Raw genomic sequence first — 27,727 nt, forward strand, 5'->3', positions numbered from 1 at the left:
TCCCCCTGAGGCGCGGCTCCGCCTCCCCGCCCTCGGGGCCGGCTGTGGAGCTGGGTGAGGAGCCGCTGCCGCCGGCTGCGGGCGCTGCGGGTCCGGCACTAGCTGGCCGGGTTGGCCCGGTGCCTGAGGCGACTCTGACGACACCGGTAGCAGCAGCTCCTGCTCCCTGCCTCCCTAGGGTGAGTACGGAGCTGCCGCGGCACTTCCCCGGAAAGGCGCCTCTTGGCGATTTCCCGCGGCGTTCGTAGAGGTGTTTAAGGGGTCTGCCCACTCAAAAGTGCTGGTTTCGGGTTATTGAAGTTTAAAGGACCGCTTTAGTAGTGCTTCTTTGGAATATTGCCTTCTTTTTTTTGTGTGGTAAAAGAGCGGCGGAAACCTTTTTGTACCGCCTCCGTTTATCATCTTGACGGCTTCCCCCCAGCTTCATTCCTTAAGCCCGAAAGCGACCTCCGTGTGGCCGGGAACGGCGGGGGGCGATGGGGTGGGGCGCCGGGCAGAGCGGTGGGGTTGGTCTGGAGGCAGCAAAGGTTGGGAGACTTCATCTTGTATCCACCTCCTCACCTTCCTTTGTGAGCTTTTATGGGTCTTTTCTTTGCAAACTTGGACACCAGGTGTTCTTCGCTGTATGTGCTTTTGTGGGGCTTTCTCTTCTGGGTTGGCTTTGTGTATATTGAGTCAGAAATAAAGTGGGGACATCTCACAAACTTCTGAAGTGAGTTGCTTGAACAACCCTGTGGCAGTGTGTGCCGCTTCGTAGCTTAACGCTGTTGAATCCACCTCAGTTTAAGGATATGAACAATGTCAGGTTTGTAGGAAGAAGTGATCTTCTGGTAGACAACTTGATGGAACTGGGAGTAAAGGATAAAGTTTGGCCCTGGTTTGATTAAATAAAGGTAGAATAGGGCTGTCTTCTGGTGATATTAATAAAAAGGAGTTAATCAAATTGGTGTTGGGACAAACAATATGAAGAGGAAGCTTTTACTTTTATGAAGGTAAGGGCTTTTCTGAAGCCCAGTGTCTGAACTGATGATGATCTGTTGTGTTATTACAAAACCAATTTAAAATGCTTTTGCAACAGGAATGTTTTTGGAGTGCAGAGAAAGCAGTGCACATCAGCTTTGATGTGGCAGGGTTGCTAGTCTCAGTGGTGGGCGATGTGTCTGCATTTCACAATAAACACACAGAACTTTCAAAGCTATCAGTTTTGTTTTCTGTGTGTGAAGCGGTCAGTAGTCTGAAAAGTTGCTATGGTGAGAACAGAGGTATCTATGGCTTTTTTTCTACTTTCTATCCCAAAATTGCACTTGTGTGGCACGTTGAAGAATGCGGTTTGATAAAAGAAGCCAGGTAGCAGCCAGCTGCTGGCCAAAGGGATGGACCGCTCTATACCTGGCTCTGCACCCCTCTGAGCATCCCCATCTCTCTGGCTCCCAGGTGGAGCCATTCATGGTCTGAAACTGTCAGCTCTGTAGAAAAATGAGTTTTGTTCTGTCACTTTGTCTCCTGAAGCTTGTGCTTTGGGTTTAGGTGTTTGCCAAGAGGAGCTCTTGGGGTGGAGTAAAGGGGAGCAGGGCTACCTCGCTTGGCTACTGCCTGCTCTTGGGAAGACTTAATCACTTTTTCGGAAAAGCTGAAAAGCCATGTGCCAAAAAACGAGCTATTGGAGGGAAAAAGACCAGCCTGTCTGAACAGAGAGATGGTTGTAACTTGGCGGGGAAGGAGACTATGGCTTTTGGAAGACGGGGCAGGCCACTCAGGAAGACTACAGAGATGTTGAGAGGCTATGGAGGGAGAAAGTAGGAAGGGTTTCAGAAAGGTATTGTACGCATATTTATTTACAGCATATCTTATGTCAAGACAAGTATTTGTTCTTGATTTTTGGCTTAATCCTAGTCTTGCAAAACAGGGGCAAAAAGAAAAAAAACGCAGGAAAATAATCTAAAAGATACTGTGTTGTTGGATTATTTCCCCAGGAAATACTGGGATTGTGCTACTGCACTTCCTGTGGTGTGTGTCATGATAATTTTAATTTCTATGAGTATTTGTGGGGTAGCCGGTCTCTCTAACAAACTGCTCCAACCCAAGTTTGAGAGCTCTATAAACAGCTACAACTGTTTTGGAGACTTTACAGTCCTGTACGTGTTCTTTATTTTTACATGAACTTTTTAATCATAGGTTAGTTATTTAATCTACATGTCTGTCATAAACCAGCATATCTAAAGGAATGTCATATTTCAAACTTATAATTTATTGCAGAAACAGAATGAAGTACAGATGTTTGGTGTGGGTAATGGCTTGAAAAAGCATAGAATAAGTAGCATGTGATTTTTCCTTTTTTGATTTTGACTTTGGCTTCAACTTAAATTGTGCTTTCAGCTGTTTTACATGTCTCAGTTGCAAAGGCTTTCAAGTTGAGTTTATGGGGTTGGGGTTTTTTGGTTTTGATGGGTGTGGTTTTTTTATCATTGGAGCAGTGTAAATTCCAATGGGGATTTGCACAAAGCTTGTTTTTCCATGTTTCCCTACATGTACTCTCATGTAGGCATTCACAGACCTGCTGTCTTGGATGCTTTGGTTACGTTTGGCTGAGTGAAATCTTACTGTATCTTTTGCATGTCTTCTCTCTCACAGAAACAAACTGGCCTGGATACAATTCTGAGTCTAGATTCTGGACCTGTAGAAGGTATCCGTGGAAAATGTGCTGTGTAGAGGAGCAGTTCAAACTTCTGCTTTTAATTGAAGGCAGGTGACTGCTAGCAAATACCAGCCAAATGTATGGAAATTGGTGTTGGTTTGGTTCTGGCCTAGTTGGTGCTTGTTGTGTGTTGTACTGGGGAAGGGGCAGCATGGGCAGAAGGAAACTGGGATTATGGAATGGGACAGACCAGATAGAAGCTTGAAAATCAATTGCAGATTCTGGCTTTACGTTTCATTCTCTCTCTAGTTGTAGATACTTTGTGTAATTATATTTCCTTTAATAAACATAAACATTAATTTTCTTTTCTTGCTGCGTTATTAGCTAAATTCTTCATGCCTTTTCTGTGTGTATGTGTTGGTGACCTTGGTTTTCTGCTGTAACCCTGAGTGGCTACCTTTAGGGAGCACTATCCATGGCCAGAAACAGTGCTGACTTTGTCAGAGCTTTGGTCTAGGAGAGGCAGATGTGCATAAGGTGTTGCTGGTTAGATCCACCAACAATATCTCTGTCAAACCCTGTACTGTTAGCAGCTACAATGTCGCATGTTCTCTAAATCATAAGCTCTGTTGAACTATATATGAATAAAATGAGGAAGCTTGCTACCTTAATTTAAAAGTATGCGATAAATAAGGCACTTACTTACTTGTTTGGGTGCTTTTTCTCTTGTGTAATACCCTAGAAATGTACTACCTGTTAATCCACTGGAAAATGGAAATTCCCGCATGCTATTAAATAGCAGTTCTGTACCATGTCACTTACTTCATACGTCACTTTGATTAAACTCAATTTCATAGAATGGTTTGGGTGGGAAGGGACCTCAAAGCCCACCCAGTGCCACCCCCTGCCCTGGGCAGGGACACCTCCCACCAGCCCAGGTTGCTCCAAGCCCCAACCAACCTGGCCTTGAACCCCTCCAGGGATGGGGCAGCCACAGCTTCTCTGGGCAACCTGGGCCAGGGGCTCACCGCCCTCACAGCCAACAATTTCTGCCTCGCATCTCACCTCAATGTCCCCTCTGTCAGGGGAAAACCCTTCCCCCTCGTCCCATGGCTCCCCTCCCTGATCCAGAGTCCCTCCCCAGCTTTCCTGGAGCCCCTTTAGGGACTGAAAGGATAAAATTTCCATGTGACTTATTTCCCTACCCATCTGTTTGCTACTCTTTCTCTAGGGAAACAGAAAAAAATCTGCTTGACAGTTATCCAAGCTTTAATTGATTTGGTACTGAAGTATAGTAATTATTATCAAGGCTGTGGGAGGCTGTGATATGTCAAAGATACTAATGTGCTTGTTTGTGACAATTTCATAATGGTAGTTGTAAATGTACTATAAATTTAGCTAATTATCCATATGAATGCTCCCACAGATTGTCTCGCATGTTTTCAGAATGCTTGGTATCTGATCTAATTTGTTTTATAACTTCCCCAAGAGCAATTTGCTATTGTTACAGATAGACTCTTTCATATTACAGGCATCTTCTCTTTTTCTGTACCACTAGAATCTGAAAAGTACTGGTAGTGCAGAAATTTGGCGTTTAAAACTAATTGCATCATCCTATTTTTTTTTGGGTCTTCTGGTGACTTGCCTGGATTTGAGAGATTCAATAAGGTGCATCTAAAGAATTTGTGTCCTGAATTTGTTGCAGTTAACTCTTCTAGAGTAATTGGGAAAGATTGACCCATATCTTAATGATATGAATGGGAAATGTGAGTAAGGCTAGTATACCATGCTCTCTTGGAAGAAAAAGTCAGACTGCAAGCCAAGTAGGCAACCTGGTGTGAGTCGCACGTTTGCCTCTCTTGGCTTTCCTCTCTGTTAAAGTGTAGCCAGCTGACATGTCAGAGGTGAGACACTTTACCCAGCCCTAAATAATCAAGACTTCAATGGGCATAGACTATTGCAGTTGATTATTACAGGTTTTTGTGTTGCACTGTGTACTGGTACTCTTGTGAATTCTTAGGCTAAAGTAGCAATTCTGAGGAAGCCCTTCACCTTTCCATGGCTCTGTGTTGCCAGCTGGTGCAGTGCCCTTCTCTCAGGCTGGGTAACTTCCAGGACACCAGTATCTTCCATCAACCCTCCCCATTATCTATAATTGTGTTTAATCAGAGTGGAGTTGGAAGGAGTTCTGGTGGTCCTCCAATTCCAAATGGAATTGTAGCCTGAAAACTCTTTTCTATTATTTAACTTCTTTTTAGACATCTTTAGCTTAGAATTACTTTTAAACTCTTTTACTGGCCACTTTTGAATGGTGCTTGTTTTTAATCTAGTAAATTAGGCCTGTTCACCTTAATTCCTGAGTGTTGTGTTGCCACATTTGAAGACCGAGAGAGAACAGATTATGTGCTACAGTGCTTTCAGGCACTTGAAACAACATGCTCTTGCTGGGGTATAATGTGTCTCTGACAAAGAGCAGTGCCCATGTAGCTTTACTCCTCATGTGCTCTTATGGGTGCTTCTGCGAGATCTGAGGTGAGGAAAGCCTTAACTTATTGGCATCCTTGGCTAGGGTTGCTGATGAGAGGGTCTGTCAGACCTGCTCTGAGTGGAGGCTTAGATGACCTCCAGGTTTACTTTTTGATCCAAATTGCTCTTTGATTTTACTCTAATGCTATGGAAAATAAGGATTCCTAAGGGACATGGACTTCTGTAACGTTAATCTCATGCAGCACACAAAGATGGAGAATACTAACTTTTCAGATGCATTGTGTATTTTCTAAGTGTCCTGGTTTGAGGTAAAACAGAACCAATTTTCTGATTTGTAATTTTACTTTTTAGCTGGGCCTCTTCTAACTGACTAAGTCTGAAATTAACAGCAGATTGTTCAGAAGCTGTTCACTCTCAGAGTGATAAGACCTGATTATACCAAGGAACGGTTCGCGGAGAGGCTCTTGCTTAGACTTATTGCTATAACGACCAATGTCAGCTCATTTCGCTGTTTGCCCCGTTAGAGGGTCGGAAGCGGAGAAGCGCAGAGGGGTCCCACCTGCAGGGAGGAGCAGAGGTGACCCCAAACTGCCCAACAGGGTATTCCATCCCATCTGCATCACGCTTGGTATAAAAGCTGAGGGATCAAAGGGGCAAGGGGGCTCTGGCTCGCTCTTTCTTCAATGGCCGACGTCTGAGGAGGAGCCTGTCTGTTCGTCTGCCTTTGATCTGATCCGAGCATTTCTGACTCTAGTTCTGGAATTCAGCTCCTGTCCCTTGCTGACTCTGGTCTGGGACTTTCCCTGTGTCTGCTGGTGATGCGATTGTCATCCTGGGAGCTGGGTACAGTTTCGTATATATTGTATACTTTTTTCTTTAATTTTTATTGTTCTCTTATTTACTATTTTCTTATTTATTATGATTTTCATTAAAGTAGTTTAGTTCTTTTTTCTAAACTCGTAAATCTCCTTATCTCTTCCTCTCCTCTCTGAGGGGGGGAGGGCCATCTGTCATTCTGATCGGCCAATTCGGCCAAAACCATGACACTAAGTAACTAGAATTTGTCTGAGCTGTATTTCAGTATTTAACCAAATAAGCTCATGATTATCTTTAATTCACTGTGAAGCAGTTACTGTTCTCAAGCAATTATGATGTTTATATAGACATCAATGCAAATGCATGACATAAGTTAATTGGTCTGCATAATATTTTCTTCCATTCACAAGTATGTGTGTAATTATACCACAGGTGCTATAAAGTGTAGACTACACAGTGAATAACATGGCATTCCTTATGGGGAAATTCCAATTTTCCAGCTCCTTTCTACTGATCTCATTTACTGAAGAGACATTTTGCTGGTGTGAGTAACTACTAAGCTGCTGTTAAGCACAGAGAAGACAGTCAAGTGAAATAGGTCAGTGTGTAGAACATTGTGTGTACGCAGAAACTGTGAACTGCTGAGTGTCCAGCTTTCCTTGCCCATTATAAAAATGAAAATTAAATAGTGTGAAGGGAGGATGGTGGTCTTAATCGTGACAATCATCATCTTTTGAGCAGTACTCATAAACTACTGCCATGTTGTTCTAAATACCCTACATTCTCTGGATAGTCTAGTCTACAATAGCTTTCACCAATGTCTGCTGGTCCATGACCAACGATACCGAGCATGTCCTGTGGGCGCTGTCATGCCTTGATTGCCGTCTTGCTGATCTCAGTTATCCCTCTCTGTAGCTGTAAGCAGAGCCAGAGGACCTGGAAAGCAGCGTTTTAATTTTGAGCCATGGTTGTGGACAGCTCTTCTGGGAGAAACAAACAGCACTGATGTTGGCCTAGTAATGTTTCCTCCTTAAACTGCTTCCCCTAGGTTAGAATTTTGAATTAATGAAGTTGCCATAGAAATGTAACTCCTAAGTGGTTTGCTTCCATTTTAGAGTATACCTATGAAATACTTGTTGTGCTGTGGCTTCTGTGAGTGGAATTCAGTGTCACCTTTGGATAAAAGGTGACAGTAGTCCTTGCTGGTGACTGGCAGCCTGGAGACCTAATGAAGAAGCAGGACCGATTTGGGTTCAGTTGATTTGGTGGCCTCCAAAAAGAATAAGTCGTTCTTGTCTTCGTCTTCTGTCCCAAGGTGCTCTGCAAGAGATGCCATTCCCTCCTCTTTCCTGTATAATATGCAGAAGCAGGTCAGTAACCAAGAAACACATAATTTTGCAGTGATAGAAGTGAAGAAAGAAACTTTCATTAAACAAAATCTTAAGTCAACAGCAGTATGAGTTGTGGAAGCAAGTTTATAAATCACATCAAATAATTTGATTTTAAAATACTATTTTAATGTTTCTTTAACTCACTTTTGCTTTTTTCCTCGCGTAGTAATGCATCAGCTGATAGCAGTTTACCAATACTTTGTATTTGACATGTGATAACTGAACTGGCTTCACCTTTTGCTTTTAAAAAGAACTTCTTGTCTATTTTTAGGGTCCTCCAAAATTAATCAAAACCAAAGCAAAACAAAGAAAGAAAAACCCACAGAAATCTACTGTGAATTTTAATTTACTGTGCAAGGTCTGTGGAAGGTGGTATGAGTTTACAGTCATAAAAAAAACCCCCGAAAACCAGTGTTTAAGAAAATGTTAACCTCTGATCTTAAGCCATTGCTAGAAGCTTGGCGTTGGTGGTACCTCTGATCCACATTGGGTTTGTATGATGATTTTTAAAGGTTTGACCTGTCTAAGTAGTGTTCAGAACCTGGTATTTCTGGGTGGTGGCAGGTAGCTTCTGGTTACCAGACCAAGTGACTTAACGGATGCTTTTAGCCTTAACTGCAGTGAGGTTATGAAGGGTTAACTCTCAGAAGCTGCAGCTGTAGAGCAGAGAAAATGCAGAGGACACAGAAAAATAATTACGAGACTCCCTTTTCTTGAAAGCCAGCTTTAACTTTTTCAGTGACAAATTCTGGGGGAAGGTGCTCCCATCTGTGTAAGGGTAAACTGCAGAATCAACAGTGAGAATGTGTAACTGAACTCCCGTGGGAATAAAGGTGAGAGATTGTGCTTGATAGATTCAAGGTGAATATGGGCTGATTCATTGTTGGTTTTTTTATTGTCTGATAGAACTATCTACTAAAAGGAAGTATGGCCAATAAATACATTCCATTTGAAACATTTTATGGCAAAATTAAACTGTTCAAAAAGGGAATAAACAAGTTAATGGAAGCTCTACCAGTTGAACACTGTGGTCTGGCTACAGCCTGTGGTTCAATAAATCCCTGTATTAGTTATTTGACAAGAAGATGCTTCAACGGATGAAGCTGCGACACTGATAGAAGTACAGTGTTCCTCATACTGCACTGTTGCTCTTTTAGCTTTGTGGCGGTTTGGTGTTTAACGAATGCTAATGCAGATATACGCATGCAGTGAACTGCGTGTATTGGGGTTAATGGTGTAGAAATCAAAAGTATTTTGGTTTTGACACTTCAGAATAGCGGTCAATGAGTGTGCGTGAGCCATCAAATATTAAGTAACACTAGTATTTCATTAAAGCTTCGAAAGTTTCTATGAAATTAGTACAGATTTTAGTACAGCATAAGCTTTTTGTGTAGTGGAAAAAGCGTAGCTCAAAAATGAGTCTGTCTTGCTCTGAAAATGGTGTCCAGCTTAAAGGCAACTAAAAGCTCTATTTTGTTACTTATTTTGTGATGCATAAGAATGCATTTAGAATAGACCTAGGATTGATTTGGAGGTTGCTTGAAATTCAATTGATTAAATTGCATGTGATTGATTATGTTGGGCTTATTTAAGTTCAATGTTCCTTAGAATTACAAAATGCTCCTTAGATACTTTGTTGTTGTTTTTTTGGCTTTTCTCCTCTCTGCCCACATTATTCTTCAGAATTGTTCTCACATTAAGCTTCACTGAGTTTGAGATTTAATGTTTCTCTTGCAGTGCTCTGATCTTACACAGTCTTAAGGAAATCTTGTGTGTCAAAGTCCTTCCTGTACCCCCATCGGTCGGTCTCCAGCCCCCCTCGGAGTGTGCACCGCATCACCCCGCCGAGTCAGAGTGTTTAACTGGTTGGTTCTCCTCTCTTAGGTTGATCAAAGTAATTTCATATTTGAGGCATTGTTGATAGTGGCTAAGGAAGGGATCTTTAGCTAGAAGACTTCTGTATATACAGTTCAGTTGGAAAAAAATTTGAAATGAGTATGCATATCTCTTGGGAGGATTCCAGAGGGGAACTTCTTGTAAGAAGTAATATAAAATTACCAGTTGTGATCTGTTGTGTAAAAGAGCAATAACTAAAACCCCAAACCTGCCAAATTTATCTATGATGTTGGAGCCTTGTGGGCAGCCTGTTGGAAGATGTTACCTCCTTTTTATAAATGGATGACCAAAGTACCTTGCCTGTCCAGGTCATGCCTGGATGCTGTTCAGCAGCGTCCTGGTGACCTGATTTCTATTTTTAATGCGTGGATTTCTGAGCTTTTTGAGTTTATTTCCTTGCACAGAATGTACACCATATTTTTCTGCTTATTTTCAATATATGGAGAAGTAAATCCTGCCTGTCTTGTTGGTGATGAAGAGATACCTAAAGTTTAGCCTTTTAACTCTTCATATTTTTATGGAGCCTTGAATCTGTAATAAAAAAGATATTATTGATTGTTAAACACTGCGGGGTGGGGACAGTAATTTTTAAAGTAATTGGGAACTTTCCTTCTGTTGTTCAGTGTTTAACTAGCATTCCATTTAGTTTAATATCTGGGGACATGTCCTGTGCAAGCAATCAGTAGGACTTCACGAAGCTTCGGTAGCAAGAATTGCTGAATGAACTTCTCATTCCATGGCGTACTGGATGTATCAGTTGAGAGAAGCTCCCTAGAAAACACAGCCATGAAATGCCCTGATTGTCCCAATGATTTACCACGCTGTTTTTGCAACAGATCCATTTCCATGTGTAGCTTTGTGCTATCTACTTGGTTTTTGGGCTGTTGTCTTTGCAAAATTTTTCATCTCACTTCCTTCCCTTCTATTTCACTTCTTTAAATATTTCTCTGCCTATTGCCACCTTATTCTTGGGAGGTGGGGAGAGGGCAGCATTAGCACTGCTTCAAAACAAGCCAAAAACCTCACTACTTCACACTGTATCCAATCATGTGTAAATATAGATAGGGAGGAAGGGGTGTAACCCAATATGGACAACACCACGATGAAACTTGCACTGAAGGAGGCTCTACAGAGGGACCTGGACAGGCTGGATCCGTGGGCCAAGGCCAACTGTAGGAGGTTTAATAAGGCCAAGTGCCGGGTTCTGCATTTTGGTCACAACAACCCCAAGCAACGCTACGGGCTTGGGGCAGAGTGGCTGGAAAGCTGCCCGGCAGAAAAGGACCTGGGGGTGCTGGTGTACAGCCAGCTTGACATGAGCCAGCAGTGTGCCCAGGTGGCCAAGAAGGCCAACAGCATTCTGGCTTGTATCAGGAACAGCGTGGCCAGCAGGAGCAGGGAAGTGATGGTGCCCCTGTACTGGGCACTGGTGAGGCCTCACCTCGAGCGCTGTGTTCAGTTCTGGGCCCCTCTGTACAAGAGGGACGTTGAGGTGCTGGAGCGTGTCCAGAGGAGAGCGACCAGGCTGGTGAGGGCTCTGGAGACCAGGGCATGTGAGGAGAGGCTGAGGGAGCTGGGCATGTTTAGCTTGGAGAAGAGGAGGCTGAGGGGAGACCCCATTGCCCTCTACAACTCCCTGAAAGGAGGGTGCAGAGAGGTGGGGGTTGGCCTCTTCTCCCAGGGGAATAATGACAGGACCAGAGGAAATGGGCTGAAGCTGCGGCAGGGGAGGTTCAGATCAGCTATTAGGAAGAATGACTTTACTGCAAGAGTGGTCAGGCACTGGGACAGCCTGCCCAGGGAGGGGGTTGGGTCACCATCCCTAGAGGCGTTGAAGAAACGTCTGGATTTGGTACTTCAGGGTGTGCTCTAGTGGCAGAGATTGTAGGTTGGTTGTTTGTGGGGGTTTTTTTTGGTGCGTCTATGGTTGGACTCGATGATCTCAAAGGTCCTTTCCAACCATGAATATTCTATGATTCTAAGTCTTATGGAGAAAATGTCCCTCTCCTTCACCAGAGGCATGCTTCTTTCTCCATTCTTTCTCCTAAGCAGACAGCTGCAAGTTGGCTGCCTTTCCAGCCTTCATCTCTTACAAAGGAGGGGTTCAAATGAATTTTCGCCTTCCCCTGTCAACTTTGGTTATGTCTAGAGAAAGTACTTTCAGTCTCTGTTTCTGGGTACTTGTAGACTTTAAGGGATCTTCAAAAAACAGATGAGCAAGTTTGTTTTAAGGAGGCATAAATGCCCAAGAAGGCAGTTTGGCACTTCAATAGAAAAATTTCGAAAGTGGAAAAAAGTTGAAACTCCCTGATTCATAAGACACCTGCTGTTGAGTGCTCCATGATATACCGTGTTTCCATTTTCAGCCAAGCTGTCTCAACCTAGGAATAGTACCAACTGGGTTGCAATTGGCATCACTTCAAACAAGTATGTCATCAAGTTTGTGGCAAGTTGCTAATTAAATTGGGTAAAATTTGGTGCACCTGCCGCTTTTATTGCTTGTGGGGTTTTCCTTATGTTTTCTGTAAGGTAGTCGCCACCATTCCATTTTCTGTGAAGCTACTCAAACAGCAGGATGCAGTCTGCATTTTGCTGCATGGTAGATAGATTCATTGCCGGCTGCTAAATACGCTGGGGCTATCGAAACGAAGTGTGGTTTCAGCTGAAGGTGCTGGGAGAGACTCTTGAGAGCAGTCGGGTATGTATTGCAGGATACTGAGCATGATGGACCTGTGGTCTGATCCATGGTGTTGGTTTTTGCAAATCATCAGCTCCTTTTCCTGAGATGCCTGATGCTCTTATAATCAATCAGTTGAGCTTTAGTCTGGGAGAGCTGAAATTGGACTAATCACAACCTGCAGAGGCTTCAGGCTGATGAGTTGCCTAATGAAATAAAACATATGGCCGTGCCCAGAGAGTGGTGGTAAATGGAGTTCAATCCAGTTGGTGTCTGGTCACAAGTGGTGTCCCCCAGGGCTTGGTGCTGGGGCCGGTTCTCTTTAATATCTTTATCAATGATCTGGATGAAGGGATCGAATGCACCCTCAGTAAGTTTGCAGATGACACTAAACTGGGCGGGCGTGTTGATCTGCTTGAGGGTAGGTTGGCTCTGCAGAGGGATCTGGACAGGCTGGACCGATGGGCTGAGACCAATGGTATGAGGTTCAACAAGGCCAAGTGCCAGGTCCTGCACTTGGGTCACAACAACCCCATGCAGCGCTACAGGATTGGGGCGGAGTGGCTCGAAAGCAGCCCGTCAGAAAAGGACCTGGGGGTGTTGGTGGACAGCTGGCTGAATATGAGCCAGCAGTGTGCCCAGGTGGCCAAGAAGGCCAACAGCATCCTAGCCTGTATCAGGAATAGTGTGGTGAGCTGGACTAGGGAAGTGATCATCCCCCTGTACTGGGCACTGGTGAGGCCCCACCTCGAGTACTGCGTTCAGTTTTGGGCCCCTCGCTACAAGAGGGACATTGAGGTGTTGGAGCGTGCCCAGAGAAGGGCTACAAAGCTGGTGAGGGGTCTGGAGGACAAACCTTATGAAGAACGACTGAGGGAGCTGGTGGTGTTTAGCTTGGAGAAGAGGAGGCTGAGGGGAGACCTTATCACCCTCTACAACTACCTGAAAGGAGGTTGTAGAGAGATGGGGGCTGACCTCCCTGGTGACAAGTGATAGGACGAGGGGAAACGGGTTCAAGTTACGTCAGGGGAGGTTTAGATTGGATATTAGGAAACATTTTTTCACTGAAAGGGTTATTAAACATTGGAATAGGCTGCCCAGGGAGGTGGTGGATTCACCATCCCTGGAGGTGTTTAAAAAAAGGGTAGATGGGGCACTTAGGGATGTGGTTTAGAAGTGGCTCTTGTCAGGGTAGGTTAAAGGTTGGACTTGATGATCTTAAAGGTCCCTTCCAACCTCAGCAATTCTATGATTCTGTATTTTTCTTGGGGAAGAGCTTTTTCTTTCATAGGTGGCTCCTGTAAAGGTTTTTCTTGCTGTATTCAATCAGTAAAACTAGCTTGTGTTTTAAGAGTGGTAGTTTCAGCCTAGAATTGAGAGTACAGATTATTCCAAGCAGACACTTAGTTCTGTGTTTCTGCTACAGGGATTGATACGCTAACAAATTCTTAGCAGATTAGTCCTGAGCTTTGAGCAGTAATATTGCTAATCTTCTGAAGGTAGATACTTTAGTAGTTGTTCTTTTATTCTGGGCTAATTCTGCAGATAACAAACCTCATGTTCTCTTGACTTACGTTGTAGAAATTCAGAGGATTCTGGAAGTATTAGACCGGATTATAAAAGCCTAAAACTGTTTAAATGGCTATTTTAATCCAGTTACTTGTAGTCTGGTGTATTGGGTCTCTTCTTCGTACTTGAAGAAATAAGAAGTATGCTGTGACCTTAAATCCAGCTGAAATACTACTTTCTGCTTCTGTATTCCATGAAATTTTATGCTTGCTCCCTTTGCAATTAATATTCTGAATTGCAAGGAAGGCATTATATATTTTATTACACATAAATTACCAATTTTGATAAAACAAACTGAATTGGTAGTGCATGTTTCTGCCTGTGGAAAACCCAGAAGGCTGCAGAGTTGGGATGGTAGGATACCAGGTAGTTGCTCTTCTTTATATAGTGCAAGCTCTGATTAACAGCTAATTCCATGAAAGGGCTGAAAAGGGAAAAATTAGAGGAAGCCGACCTCGTCCCCATGAGGAGCACTTCCATATTCCCTCATCAGGACTCCACATCTGCTCATAGCACAAGCTGTTATTAATGGTTTTACTGGGGAGAATGCGAGTCTAAATTGACCTGCTGGAGCTGGTGGAGTCTGATTTTGTAGGGAGTGATGGCTGTGCTGCAAACAGGTTGAACAACTGCTTGTTCTGTTTGAAACAGTTGCCACTGTGCTGTGAAAGCACGAGCCAGAGACCAGTAGGCTGATTGCCAGGACCAGCAGTGGGATTTACTGGCAAATGTCAGTATAGCAAACGCACCACTGGGTTGTAGGGATCCCTCTGACTCCAGCTGATGGGGAGGGGAAGGAGAGGCACTGGGCAGCGTGTGTGTTTTCCTGCTGTTCTACCATAGTTCTTGGACCTCTCATCTTCTGCTATGTAACATGTGAGCTTTGCTTTTCCTCTTTGGGTCTGGTCTTTAAGGTCTTTAATTCTTGTAGAATTGGCTGGGTGCTTGAGAACTTTGGTTGTATCCAGTTCACATCCCAGGATCAGTGTGAAACTCTTGAGTACCCAAATTGGAATTTGTGTTGGATACTAGGAATTCATTTGGACCTTGTCAGGGAAGAGGCCAAAGGTCTTTGAGCATATACTCACAATCAGGATTTCCATTCTGGAACTCATAAAAATAAGTTCTGCTGGATGGTTCCTGGGCAGTGTAGTACGATCTGGCTTTGATCACTCCTAAATGAGTAGATATGTAACATGACCCGCAAATTCAAATATTTTGTCTCTTCAGATTTTTTTAGTTAAATTATCCTCTGTTTATGTTGGAAACACACTCTGAAGTAGCTGGCTTGTCTTGTTTCTGTTAATCTCGTAATGGCTTTTGAAGCTTCTGCCTCTCTTGGAAGGAAAACTGTATCTTGTGTAGACTTCAAAGGGTGGATTTTCACAAGCTGCGCCAAGTTCCTTAATGCTGAGCTTTATACAGTGTTCAGAAGAGAGGAAGAGCCCTGGAATTCCTCTGTGTATAACTTTGACACACTGAATCACCTGTTTAACACAAGGCAATAGAAATTTCTCAAACTTTTTTTATTCAAACTTTTTTATTCATAAGAGCTCCTTGGAGGCTTCGAGAATTTATTAGAATGCACTTAGAAGACTGCAAGTATTGGGACACCTTGAATGCAAGTTTATAAGTGCTCTCTAGAGTTAAGCTTTCAAAGTGTCACTGAGACGCTTATACCCCCGAGTATCTGAGGATCTGCTTATACCCCCGAGTATCTGAGGATCTGCTGGCCATGGTTCTTTTGATGCAGCCCAGGATGCGATTGGCCTTCTGGGCTGCAAGCGCACATTGTTGGCTCATATCCAGCTTTTCATCCATGAGTACCCCCAAGTCCTTTTCCGTAGGGCTGCTCTCTATCACATCATCCCCCAGCCTGTACTGATAACAAGGGCTGTCCTGATCCAAGTGTAGGGCCTTGCACTCGGCCTTGTTGAACTTCATAAGGTTTGCTCGGGCCCACCTCTCTAGCTTGTCCAGGTCCCTCTGGATGACATCCCGCCCCTCTGGCACATCGACCGCACCACTTAGCTTGGTGTCATCGGCAAACTTGCTGAGGGTGCACTCGATCCCACTGTCTATGTCATTGATGAAGAAGCATCCTCCTGGCTGTTACAACATCTTAATTTAAATGGTCACTCTTCAGGTTTTTTCACTGTTTGCATCACGCAGGTAGTAAGTTTTTTCAGGTTTGGGCAGTGATACCTCATTACAGCAACCCTTTCCTTCTCGTCCCGCTACCCGAGCTGTCTCCTGTGGAGCTCGCTGTGGTTTGGAATTGTTCAGGCCCAAAATACATACACCAACTGTGCATTCTGTATAGCGCAACAGGAGGTGTGAGGACAGTGGGGAAGAACAGTCTCATGCAGGTCTGCTGTAGATTTCAGAGGCTCATCTGGTCCATAGAACCTGTTATATAGAACTAGTTTGGGTTCACTTATGGAACACCAGCAGTGTATGTTTTTGTGGAATACTTTCTCACTTGTGTCTTGCCTCTTATGGTTGTGCATAAAATTTTGTTATCTGCCTGGTTTGTGCAGTTAAGAGGTGACTGGGGAAATTTGGGTCTCCTTAAGCACATCTTCTTCTGAAAGATGTGTTTCCTTGTGTATAATAGCTGAATAGGATTTGGCTTATTATGAACTGAGAACAAATGGACAACGGTATAGAATGATCTAACTTGGATATAAGTCAGCAACTCTTCATTTCATGAAGAATGGCAGGGCAGGGAGTCTTGGGTTTTCTCTTGTTCTAAGGACTTGTCACCAACCAGAACCTCATCTCAGTGTCTGGTGACACTGATTCCTGCTACGCAGCTCTACTGTTCAGCAGGGAGTTGGAAAATCCAGCTGGAACCTTTCTGGTTCACATGACAAAAATGCAGATTTTAAACTTCTGGTTTTACTAGAATGTTTGCTATGCAAAGAAGAAAAAAATGATCGTACTTGATTTGGACCAGCAAAAGTAACAGATAAGTAAATGCTAATAAAAATGTGTGACCAATTACGAAAAAATCTTTTACAAAGACACTGTTTTAGAGATGGTTCCAGAAGAAGAATATACTGCAAGGCAATAAGCTTGAATCTGCTTATTGAAATATAATTTTTGTTCACTATGGAGTTATGGTTAAATCTGAGAGAAATAGAGAGAATGTTTGCCCATGTTTTTAGGTTTAACAGCTATCTTTTTATTCTGGGAAATAAATGACTTTGTTATTATCAGATGATAAATTGAGCTGCTGGCTGAAGTTCTTTGGAGAAGGAACACGTTATTAGTGACTACCACATCTGCATTGGCTTTAAGACTTTCTGCCCTTAACTGACAAACACAGCTGTTAAGACCCTTTGGTGTCTGTTTCTATGTTGAGAATGAAATATTCAGAAATCCCCTTGAGAGGGAATGTAGCAAAGCCTAAAAATGTGATGGGAACAAAACTGGTAAGTGCTGGCTGATGATGTAAATATTAAGGAGTCTTTGGATGTCACAGCCACAGCAATAAACACAGAATTACAACTTGCTGCTCCTGCTCTTAGCAAGTTGCTTTTCACCTGGTTGTGGTTTGTGCACTGGCTGCCCCAACAGCGGTTCTGCCATCAGTGTCTGTGTTGAGGAGAGATTTGGCCAACAACCCCCATCTCACAGCCCCGCTGCTGTGTCAGGCTGTATGTGTGGTGCTGACGGAATCTGCCTGGTGTGTGAGTACCAGAAGCATGGGCTTGTCTGGGCTACCTCAGTGTCACTGCAGCAGGACAGTAGGTGAAAGTTTTGCCGTGTGGTTACTAAACTATGTTGTGTTTTAATTTAGAATGTGTGGGTTTACTTATTTTTAGCAAAAACTATTGTAATGTTGGACTCTGGTTTTAATACAGTGTTTTCTGTGCACTTCTCTCTTTTCACTGCTTCTCTATTTAGCTGTGGTTTAGAAACCGATTCTAAATTTCTGTTTTTCAAAATCAGGCAGCTGTTTTCTGGGTAACAATGACCAGAGTGTATCTCAGACTTTAGCGTGGGCAGTAACCTTCTGCCAATTACCTTTTGGAGTTGATTACCTTGGAATTGTCCAGAGAAAAATAAACCACCACCCCCCAAAAAAAACCCCAATCCCAAACCACAACACAACCCACCAGCCACCCAAAAATAAACCCCCAGAAATAATAAGCTGAGTTAAGCCTTGGCAAGCGGGTGTGTGAGTGAGTGTAACGGGGTTGTGGATAGCTGAAGGCTGAGCTACCAAGGCTGGTGAAATAAGTGCTCCTTGGACACCCAGCTGTGAGTTACCTGATGATTAAAAGATGTTTAATATATTAAATTCTGACAAAGAACACATGTGCTCACCTCCATCAGTTGACAAGTCGTAGTTTATGCTGCTCGTGTCTGTCTTGCTTGTCTGTAGCATTTTCCTCAAATGTTGATTTACAAGTAACTGGTATTTCACAAACTGCAGATTTAAGAGAAGATTAAAAGCTGTGTTATTCTTCACAGTCTGATCTTTTGTTTTGCCAGAGTGCAAAGGCACTGTGACTTCTAATTCAGCCTGCTTAGGCTATAGGTAAAAGTATTATTAATGCTCCCTCTTCTGGTTTGACTATGGAACCTGGTGTATTGATGGGGAAGGGGCATCGGGAGTGTGTTGTAGCAACAGGGTGGGGGAAAAACAGTGGAACAAAGAGATTGGGGCTGTTGTGGTTGCAGCTGACGCTCCAAACAGGCAAGTGAGGAAAATTGGAAAATAAGACAATATTGGTCAGAATGATGGATGCTGCTGGTGGTGGATTGCTTGCCTAGCAGGTTTTTTATCAAGTTTTTTGGATGCATCAGAGCTGAAATCCTTTAAGCAAGATGAGGAAGAACAAGATGGGAAAAGGCAGAGAGGTGTCTGATGTTTTAAAAAGATGGTGATGAAGTATTATGGCTTCACTGGAGTCCCAGGGGAGCACCTCTGCTAGCTTAGAAATACTAGTAAAGAATCACACAAAGCATGTCCCTTAACACACTGAATTATTTTGATAAGGCCTCTCATCCATGGTCGGGAGGAGGAGCAGCCTGTGGGAGTACCCTTGCACGCTGTTTTAACATGGACCCTGGCTCTTGACTTGATTTTTCATCCTGCAAATCTGCTGCTTGGTTATGGGGTTTTTGTTTTGGTTCCCCCCCCACACCCCCAGGTTGTGCTGGGGAAAGATTATGCCAGAGATGCTTTTTGGTTTTTCAAAACTTGCCTGGCGTCGCTTTTTTAGCGAGTGGAGAGTAGTGTACCTGTAGAAAGCAGACTGGAGATACTGGGTCTGAACTTCAACTTTACTTGGATCTGAAGCACGTTTCCCTGCTTAAATGTTTGACCTCCCCTCTTGTGCTACCTGCCGAAACCCCTCGCCATGAACTGCAGCTGCAGGTGGCCCAACTCTTGCATCCTTGCAAAGCCCCTGTGCGGACAGGAGACCCTGAGAGCACATCCCATGCAGAGCCCTCCTGGGCTCTGGCTCCCAGCCCGCTCTCTCTCTGTCTCTTGGTGAGTAGATCACCATCCTGTTCACTCTGTCACAGCACACGTGGGCCGAGAGAGCCTGAGGCCGACCACGCATACTTCAGTGAGCTGTGTCACTCTGTTGCTCTACCAAAGCACTGACAGACATAAATTGCTAAGGATGTGGGGCAGCGCTGTGTATATGAAAAGAAAAAACTTTGTGTTTACCAAAATAACTTTTTTTTTTTCTGTCTTCAGGAAACCCTCTCCACTTGCACTTTGAAACTTTAAGAGACTACCGAGTATGAACTCAGGACTCTGAAGATGTTGCATTTTGGAAAGGGACAAGACCCGTCTAACAGTGCATTCCAAAAGCTACACTACTCACTCCTGCTCACCTTCTGTAAGTTAAGAAAAACAGAGTTTGAGATGAAGTTAAAAATTAAAGGTAGGCTTTTTAAGCAGTACCTGAGGGCAACCAGCCAAGGTGGAGTAGAGAAAATAGCTCACTCTCCTCCAGTGGAAGATAATTTGAACTCTGTCCTGTAGTAACGTTAAAGTGACTGAGTCCAGAATCTTGCAAACTACAGAAATTCTGGCCCCCCTTGGCAGGACACAGAAATATTGGCCTCAGCTAAGTTATTAGAAATAAATAAATGTTCCAATTTTCTATTTCTTTCAAGGGAACAAGCAACCCAAAAAGAAGCTTTTATGAACCTTTATTTGAAATCAGAGTAGATTGGTATTTGCCTGGCAAAGTTCTAGCATCTTTTTTTCTGCTGTGATAGCAATTGCTGTTCCAGTTGCATGCTGCTCTTGCACTCTCTTTTCCAACCTAAACGATTCCATGATTCTAAGTAGCTTTTTCTAGGTTTGACTGTTTTGTGCTTCAGGTCCATCTCGTGGAGATCAACACAGGACTTGTGGATCTTCACTGGATGAAATGATTCTATGACTCTTGTAGAAGAGGGTAGTGGGCTTCTCCATGGAGCCTGCAGGCCCTGTTATACCCATTTCACTTGCATCAGCTACTTGTTTTCTGGCTCCCACACTGCTAGTGCTTTCTTCGTAAGTGCTCTTCTCCCTCACTGATGCGGAGAAGACTTAACAGTCCAACTCTGAGTTGGCTGCTGCTTCTGTAAGCTGCTCTTTCAGTCTCTGCTTCCTAATCAGATTTTTAAGGATGCTTCTGAGCAGTCCTGTGCCTATGAAGATTTTAAAATAATATTACATCAGTAATAAACCATAGCTTACCTTGTGGCTGCCAAGAACTTAAATTTGTGGTTGGCCTCTTTACCTAGAAATAAAAAGGATGTTTGTTTAAGAATGGAACAAAAGGAACTATAGTGTCTTGGAGACTTTTTGGCTTAAAAATAAATGAGAAACTTCCATTCTGGATTGCAGGTCTAATCTCTAGCTCCGTAGGGAACCCCAGTATAAGGATCTCTGTAACCTGAGCAAATTGCATCTCAGAGTTACTTAGGGGTCTCTTCATCCCACTGTTACTAGGATGTTATTCCAGAGCCTCGCTCCTCAATTTGGAAATATGCTGACCTCCAGCCCAAACGCTGTGATGTTCCGATTTGTTGTCTCAACAGCAGTATCCTCCGCCTCAAGAAGAGGGTGTTCTTCCATGGGCTTACTTTCTTGCTTTTTCCTTCTCAGCCCTCGTTTTGCAAGGTGAAACAAGTACAGCTCCTTTAGTCTAATGAAATGACAGGCTTTTATTTCTTGAACCACCATCATAACGTTTTTCTTTGCTTGTTTGAATTACTTTTTGCTACACGGATGACCTAAATTATATATAAAGTTATTAGTGGAATCCCACCCACCGAGGCAGGTACGTATTATCCTGCTTCATACAGGAATAAACCAAACCATAGAGGTTGTGTGACACATCCAAAATACCACTGAATGCCAGTGACAGGAGAAAGAACCCACTGCCCTTGCTGTCACAGGGAAGTTGCATTCTGTGGTATATTCAAATATGCTTTTGTGCCAACATTAATTTTCTGCATGGGTTTTCTCTTTGTTCTGTGTTTCAGCAGTCCTCAAAGAAAAGCAGAATGTTCCTACGACATCGACATCATCACGATCTCAATGTAAATGGCAGCTGCTACTCGAGTGGAGAAGCCTCAGAATGTGGTACCAGGGTATCTATAGACCAGGCCGTCTTCATCCTCTCCCCTGTGGGTGATGGGAGGGCGTTAGATGGGCAGAATGAGAGCTATTTCTCTTAATGACATAAGGAAACTAGTCTTAATGGATTAAAAAAGTATTTCATTTAAAATAAAAAAGTTAGTATTGCCAGGATTTAAATGCTAGTACCAAACGTGTTTTTCCTTGAAGTGATCTCTAGCTTGTGTTGCCCTTTGCAGCTGGAGGTCAGCAGAGCTCGAGGAACTGGAGCCCTTCAATCAAGCAGACTCTGAGGTAAGAAAACAGTTTTGTCAGTTTGTCTCAAATGTCTGTAGTCATCGTGTGAACGTGCAAATGGCACATTAAGAGCTCTAGAGTCAGTCTTTACCAGTGATTAAATTCTGCCAGCCCAGCAAGCAGAGCTGCTGTATGGAATGCTGTTCAGTTGCCTGATGCAGTTGCATCTGAAGCCAGTGGAAGGCCAGCAGAGAGAGGGTTGTGGTGGCACGTTGTTGGAGTGGGAGACGGACCCGGAGTAATGACGGAGTCTCAATATGAGTATGATCGTTCTCTCTTTATTCAAGCTTTCACAGCATATTTATAGACAGGCAATAAAAGCACGTGCTAGCAACAGCTATGTGATTGGTTTACAACCTATGTTTACGTGATTAAAGCAATTAATTCATTGGTACACGTCTTGTGTCCACCCATCGCTACGCAACACGACTTCTTCCTCTATTCACGGATGTAGTTCCGCTTGTTTACCGTCTTGTTACTTCTGCTTCTTGAAGAGTTTCACGGAGAGTTCACCGTCCCATTCGGGCCTGTAGCTAAGGCTTCTCCTCGAGGCTCATGTCAAAGGCTGGATTGTTCATCGCAATCAGATCATGTCCCTTCTCACTCAGCCATTCCTCCACAGCACGTCAGCTGTGGGTCACCGCTGCTGGCTGCAGGAGAACAAACCCTCTCATTGTGTGTGATTTAATGCCCCTGGCAACAGCCTGCATCTGTCTCCTGGCAGGTCAGGCTGACGAACAAGTTCCCAATTCGGTACGTAATGAAAAGTATGAAAATGAGGGAGTGATACAAAATGTGTATGCAGGTTCCTAGGCAGTCTGAAAGGATATTGCTTACCTGGATTTTTAGAATGGTAGGCTTGGGCTGCAGACAAAATGTCATGCTCTAAGTGTTCAGACAAAGCTTCAAGCTTCCCTTCCTAGTTGGAGGATACCTCTGATGGATGTACTCCAGCCATCACTGCAAATGTGAGATCTTGAACGAGCCCACTGGGATTCCTGGGCAGCAGCTACTTCCCATGAGCGAGGAAGCAGGTACTGCTCTTGCTGGGAGACACAGAATAAGGTGGCTTTATTTGATCTTCATTTTAAGTTGTACAGAGATCCCGATTCAAGAAGTTCCTTTTAAATGAAGAAATATTTTTGCCTATATAATTAGTCTATTACAAAATAGAAGCAAAACATTGATTAAAATAGGGACTAATCAGCAGAATAGTAACACAGCATGTCACAGTCCTGTTAGAAATTAGCTTCGTACTAAGCTCAAGCTCTTGCGTTGAGAGCTTTGTGTTAACTGTAGTACTTCCAAACACTTTTCCTCTGGCTTAATGCATTTGACAGAACTTATTGCTATGGAGACTGTGTTCTGTTCGTTTGCTGTATCTCCTTTACCTTTTTACCTGGTGCCCGGACAAAGAACAGTAAGTTGTGTGTCCGGATGTACCTGTGTTCTGTTTGCATGGGTAACAGTTGAATTCTTCTCTGCTTTTCCTTCGGTGGTCAGTAGTAGGTCTGTCTCTGCTCTCATATTTGGAGAGTTTTGTATTTTTGACATCCCTGCCTCTACCGGAGCTGAAATTGTCTGATGCTTTCACAAGTTGTTGAGCTGTAGAGTGGGGAGGGGGACTGACAGGTCATGTTGTTAGTAATCCATATTTCTGGAAAAAGGCCAAAACAGTGTAGTGGCAGCAGAGAAGAACGTTGGTGTTCCTCCAGGTAGCTTTGACTATGGCAGTTCTGTCTCTCGTAGCTAGTGTGGGGTTTGGTTTTGTCTTATTTCTTTTCAGAAGGTTTTACTCTCTCTTAATGCTTAATTGTTCTCTTCATGCTCAGGATGAGTGAAACAGGCAGTGATCTCCCAAGGAGCCATGAGATGCTCTTAGAAGAGATGACAGGAGAGAAAGGGCTAATTAGTCAAAGCACTAATTGGGCAATATGATCTCATCTTATTGTAGAGAGGGGATACAGCTTACATTTTTCACTGTACAGGGATCTTACTTCTGTTTGAGTTGCTTGTGATACATAACTGACTCTGCTCCAAATACTGTTTTGCGTTAGGTCCTCCGACAGAGCAGACAGCGGATGGGCTGGGGAGCCTCGGCTGGCATCCTCAATTACTGCAATTAATTGCCTTAATGATCTCTATGTGCACTCTTCTACTGGCCCGCACAGCTTGGAGACTTGCAATGACTTGCAACCCCTCTCTGTCCACAGTAGGACCAGAATGGCTCTGTCTTGCAGTTTCCCTGGATGTGCTTGATGATGCAATACAGGTGAGGTTATGCTGTGACAGATGTCAGCTCGCTTCAGCTTGTGTGTTCTTTTCTAAAACAATTTTACTGGTATATGAAGTAAACTTTCTGAAAGCTACATGACCTCCACACTGCTCAAAAGATAGTTTAGTTTGTGTGTCTGCTGAGACTGCGGCTGGCTAAAGGATTCGGTGGGGTAAATTATTCTTCTTTATGTCACGTTTTAAATAATTCTAAAACAATATTGACCCAGAGCTTTGAGATTGCTCCTAGCAGGTGGGACTGAGTCACTCATGAGGCAGTGAAGTGTTTCAGGCAGTTGCACACATCATGGTATGCTTTTTGGCAGAAGGAGTTAACATTGTTAAGGATTAAATTCTGAAATTACCAGAGGAACTGAACTTCCCCTCATCCTGAGGGATGGTCTTATAAAGTCTTACTAGTATAGCCTTATACTTCATACTAGATCTGCCCTTAGTTTGGGCTCAAGCACACAGCACTTGCTTTGGAAGCCTTTTCAGATAAAGAGACTATGAAAAACAAGGAATGTCAGTGGAGATGGCAAGGCAGTGGTCTTGCTACTAACAGAAAGCTGAACTGGTGATCTTGGAAATGTTGTGAAGAACACACAGTGTTCATTGCTCTTAAAACTTGGCTTTGCTTTGGCATCCTGACAAACTTAGAGCTAGCTTGCTGAACTGATTCTGCTGGTCTTCCAGCAGATTGGAGGGGCAGGGAGGAGATGGTCTTGTAAAGTACTTGATTCTAGGCTCTTAATTTCAGCATCGTCTCCCTTCTCTCCTCACTCCACAGAATGTACAGCCTTGGGAGCCTTGCACGTTTTGTACTTCCAGATCTTGTATACCGAGGCCTTCTCCAGCACTCAAAAGAAGTTGGCTACGACCAGGCTGACTTTCAACCCTAGCCATAAGTAGGGCATCAGGCCTACCTCTGTAAACATAATCATACCCAGACACAGTTTTCACCTGCAAACAGGCAGCAATAAAAGCATGGAGGAGCCCAGAGCCAGCACTGCAGCCCAGGAAAGCTTGTCAACAATGATAAACCCATGCTGTGGGGTGTATGAAGCATTAGCTACGTGTGCTGTGGTGGCAAAAGGCTCTCTGCTGGACTGGCGCAGTGGAGCACAAGCAGTGTGTGGCACTGCTGTGCGTCAGACCTCATTTTGGCAGCAGATGAGGAGATTCCCATATGGGGAGGGGTTTAGGCACAGGATGGAGCTATGGTGATGGGCTTCCAAGGGATAGTGCTCTTCAAAAGGACCAGTTTCAGGTCAGTGCTGAAAAACGAGTGCTTTCTCAGGTGCTTGCTCAGGATCAATTTCCAAATACTGCAGAGGTCTGAGGAAGTCTTGTGACTTTGATATGAACCAAACACCTGGTGAGGAAGAGGAGAGGAGAAAGCTGCATGGCATGTACTCTAAAATGCAGCTTTGAAATATTAATCTTGTAAGTAGATGAAAATCAGGTTCCCCTTGCCCTGCGTAATTGAAGTTTTGTATTGTCTTCCTTCACAGAAACTGCAGGTCCACTTCATAACGCACAGCTGTCTTGCAGTATCCTTGCTGGAACAAAATTCATATGCTACAACTCTCTGAGTTTTTGTATCTTTCCTGAATTGTCTTCTCTCCTTGGAGTGAAGACACTGTCTCAGGGATTTTGGCAATGGGCCGCTAGAAAACCATACAGCTGAGAAAAATGTGCATTCCGCAACGGGGACCTCCAGCTGCTGGCTGTTTCAAGGTGAGCAGGGCAGGGAGCTGCTCTCAGAGAAGGAGCTTCAACCTCATCAATCTGATACATGTCCCACCAGAACGTATCAAAACTAACACTGCTGTTAAGAACAACTTCAATCTGTATTACGGTGACCAGGAAACACGTTCCAGCTTGACTGAAACTTCTCACTTAAAGTAATTATCTTCAGCAAAAGATGTTTCTTTTTTACTTTCTAGAGGGGGAAAAAAAGAGTTCTTATTACCAGTTCATTATGGAGTGTACTCACTTTGCCTTCAAAATGGTCTCTGAAGTTTAGATTTCTGGAAATTCGGTTGGCTTTTATAATTCTCTCTGTCTCAAGAAGTGTCTCTTTCTTGCAAGTATTTCTTTCTGGGTTGGCCTGTTCAGGCGCAGGGCATACTTGCAGCCTATGCTAAGAGCAGGGATGATTTTATATAGGGATTGTGATTTTGATAAGAGGGTTTTTTTCTCTATACTTGATAATGTTTGACGAAGTGGCAGTAAAATGCCCAAGCGTTGCCTAGTTGCATTCTGTGAAGTGCACTGCCTGCAAACAGGTAACTGCAGCCTGGTGACAGGAGGTAATTCATCTAGTTTGTACCAAAACGTGTACAGTTGGCATGAAATAATGGAGAGGCCCAAAAGAAAATGCAAAGCTGTGTTAAGTGAAGCACCACCACTTAACTGGGTGCAGGTTTGTTACTGGTTGTGTGGACGAAGGACTTTGCTGCTTCTTCAGTTTGGTTTGAAAAATAGGAAAATTGTCGAAGCCCCCAGATCTATCATTCCTAGTTTTCTGGAATATAGGAGCAAATAATGGAAACGTACTCAATTTTCTGTATTAAAATTTGTTGTATTTTGTAATTATATACAGATTTTGTTGCCTGTCACTTTTTGAATTTTTGTTTTTTCTATGGTTGGATTTGCAAATAAAACATTGGTAGAGACTCAGTCAAAACTAAATGTTTTTAAAAGAGGAAATTCTGGGAGAAATGCTTCTTAGTGATTCACTCCATTGCACTAGGTGTGATTACAAAAGGGTAAATAAAACTTCGGGACGTACCCAGCAGTGAAGACTTGGTGCAGATTTGTTCATTGTATTTTAAACTACTTGATTTTTTTGAAGCCATAACAAGCACTGCCTCCTCGGTGTCTGCACACTCAGCTGTCCCCTAAACTAACTTATCGAATCCTTGTGGGCCATCAGCTAGTCTGAAGTGCAGGAGGTCTTCCTCTTTCTTCCTGTGGCCCAAGGTTATGCCATTGCTGGCATTAACAGCGTTCCTGGAATGCCCCTGGTGCCTGACTAGGAAGGATGCGCTCCTGGAGCATGTCCAGGGGATTGCAGCACTTGTGTTGTGCGTCAAACCTGACTGAAGGTGGTCAGCAGGTCCAAAATTTGCAAGGTTTGGGAACACTTTAGGAAACTTTAGGCTAGGAAACTAGGCTAAACCCAGATCTTTCTCTCAGAGACAGCCGTATCATCTAACTCGGAGGTGCAAGTTACCCCACAGCCTCAAAGACAGCTCGGGTTAGGATAAGAGGGGACTCTAATTTGGAAGAGCAAAAAAATGCAGATGATGTGAGGTGTCCAGGTGTAGGGCCAGAGCAGTGCTCCCCATGTCCTTGAAATCTTGTGGTTCTTACGTGGCACATCAAATGTCTCCCCGTGCCCACCAGCTGAAATCTTTGATTTTATATTCTTACCTTTCAAGGTCCAGATTGGTCCTATTCCATTCTACCTGGGTGTTAGTCGCAACAGCAGAAAGCTGTGGTTACAAGGGAGACAGACCAAGATCATCATCTTTGCAACTGAAAAACAAACATTTTCCTTAGTCTCTACAATCATGAAAATCAGCATCTGCATCCATTTTAGTGTCCTCTGTGAGCTTTTACAAAACATGTGTGCAGTGTTTGCTGAGGTACGACTGCCTCCTTCATTCCCCTCCTATTCCTGCCTGCCTCCTCTCTTTAATTTTTTCCCTTCTCCCTTTTTTTACGTTTTATCACCAGGATTCTGAGCCGTGAGGGGCACAGCTGCCATCGTGCCTTCAAGAATTTCTGCTCCCAAAGGTTTTCTGTTCCTCTGCTGCAACTTGGGCACCTGGAGCTGCACAAACACATTCCTGCAGGCTGTGTTAGGAACCTGTCCCGGCGCAAGCTCAAGGGGCTCAAACTGATGGATTTCCCCATAACCCAGCTAAAGAATTGCTCCCAATTACTGTATTTTCACTTTTGTGTCAGAGAAGTACAAGGTCAGGACGCTTTTGGAAGAGCTGCCCTTTCTAGCTGAGGGGCAATAGTGAATTACAACTAAGCTACCTGTACACTTAGCACTCTCCACTGTA

General features: G+C 43.7%; 1 long non-coding RNA gene across 3 annotated transcripts; it reads left to right on the forward strand.

Moving 5' to 3' along the window:
* Positions 1 to 40: 40 nt before the first annotated feature.
* On the forward strand, positions 41 to 27,522 carry LOC134510545 (uncharacterized). 3 transcript variants are annotated; one of them, XR_010069652.1, is made up of 7 exons: positions 41 to 179; positions 19,194 to 19,338; positions 20,981 to 21,088; positions 21,314 to 21,368; positions 23,429 to 23,643; positions 25,160 to 25,385; positions 27,393 to 27,522. It is a non-coding gene; the product is annotated as an uncharacterized LOC134510545 (long non-coding RNA). The 3 variants fall into 3 exon arrangements; XR_010069651.1 differs by lacking the exon at positions 27,393 to 27,522 and having other exon boundaries at positions 25,160 to 26,248; XR_010069653.1 differs by lacking the exon at positions 27,393 to 27,522 and having other exon boundaries at positions 20,984 to 21,088; positions 25,160 to 26,248.
* The last annotated feature ends 205 nt before the right edge of the window (positions 27,523 to 27,727 follow it).

This window comes from Chroicocephalus ridibundus, chromosome 2 (assembly GCF_963924245.1).
Source record: "Chroicocephalus ridibundus chromosome 2, bChrRid1.1, whole genome shotgun sequence".
Lineage (NCBI taxonomy): Eukaryota > Metazoa > Chordata > Aves > Charadriiformes > Laridae > Chroicocephalus > Chroicocephalus ridibundus.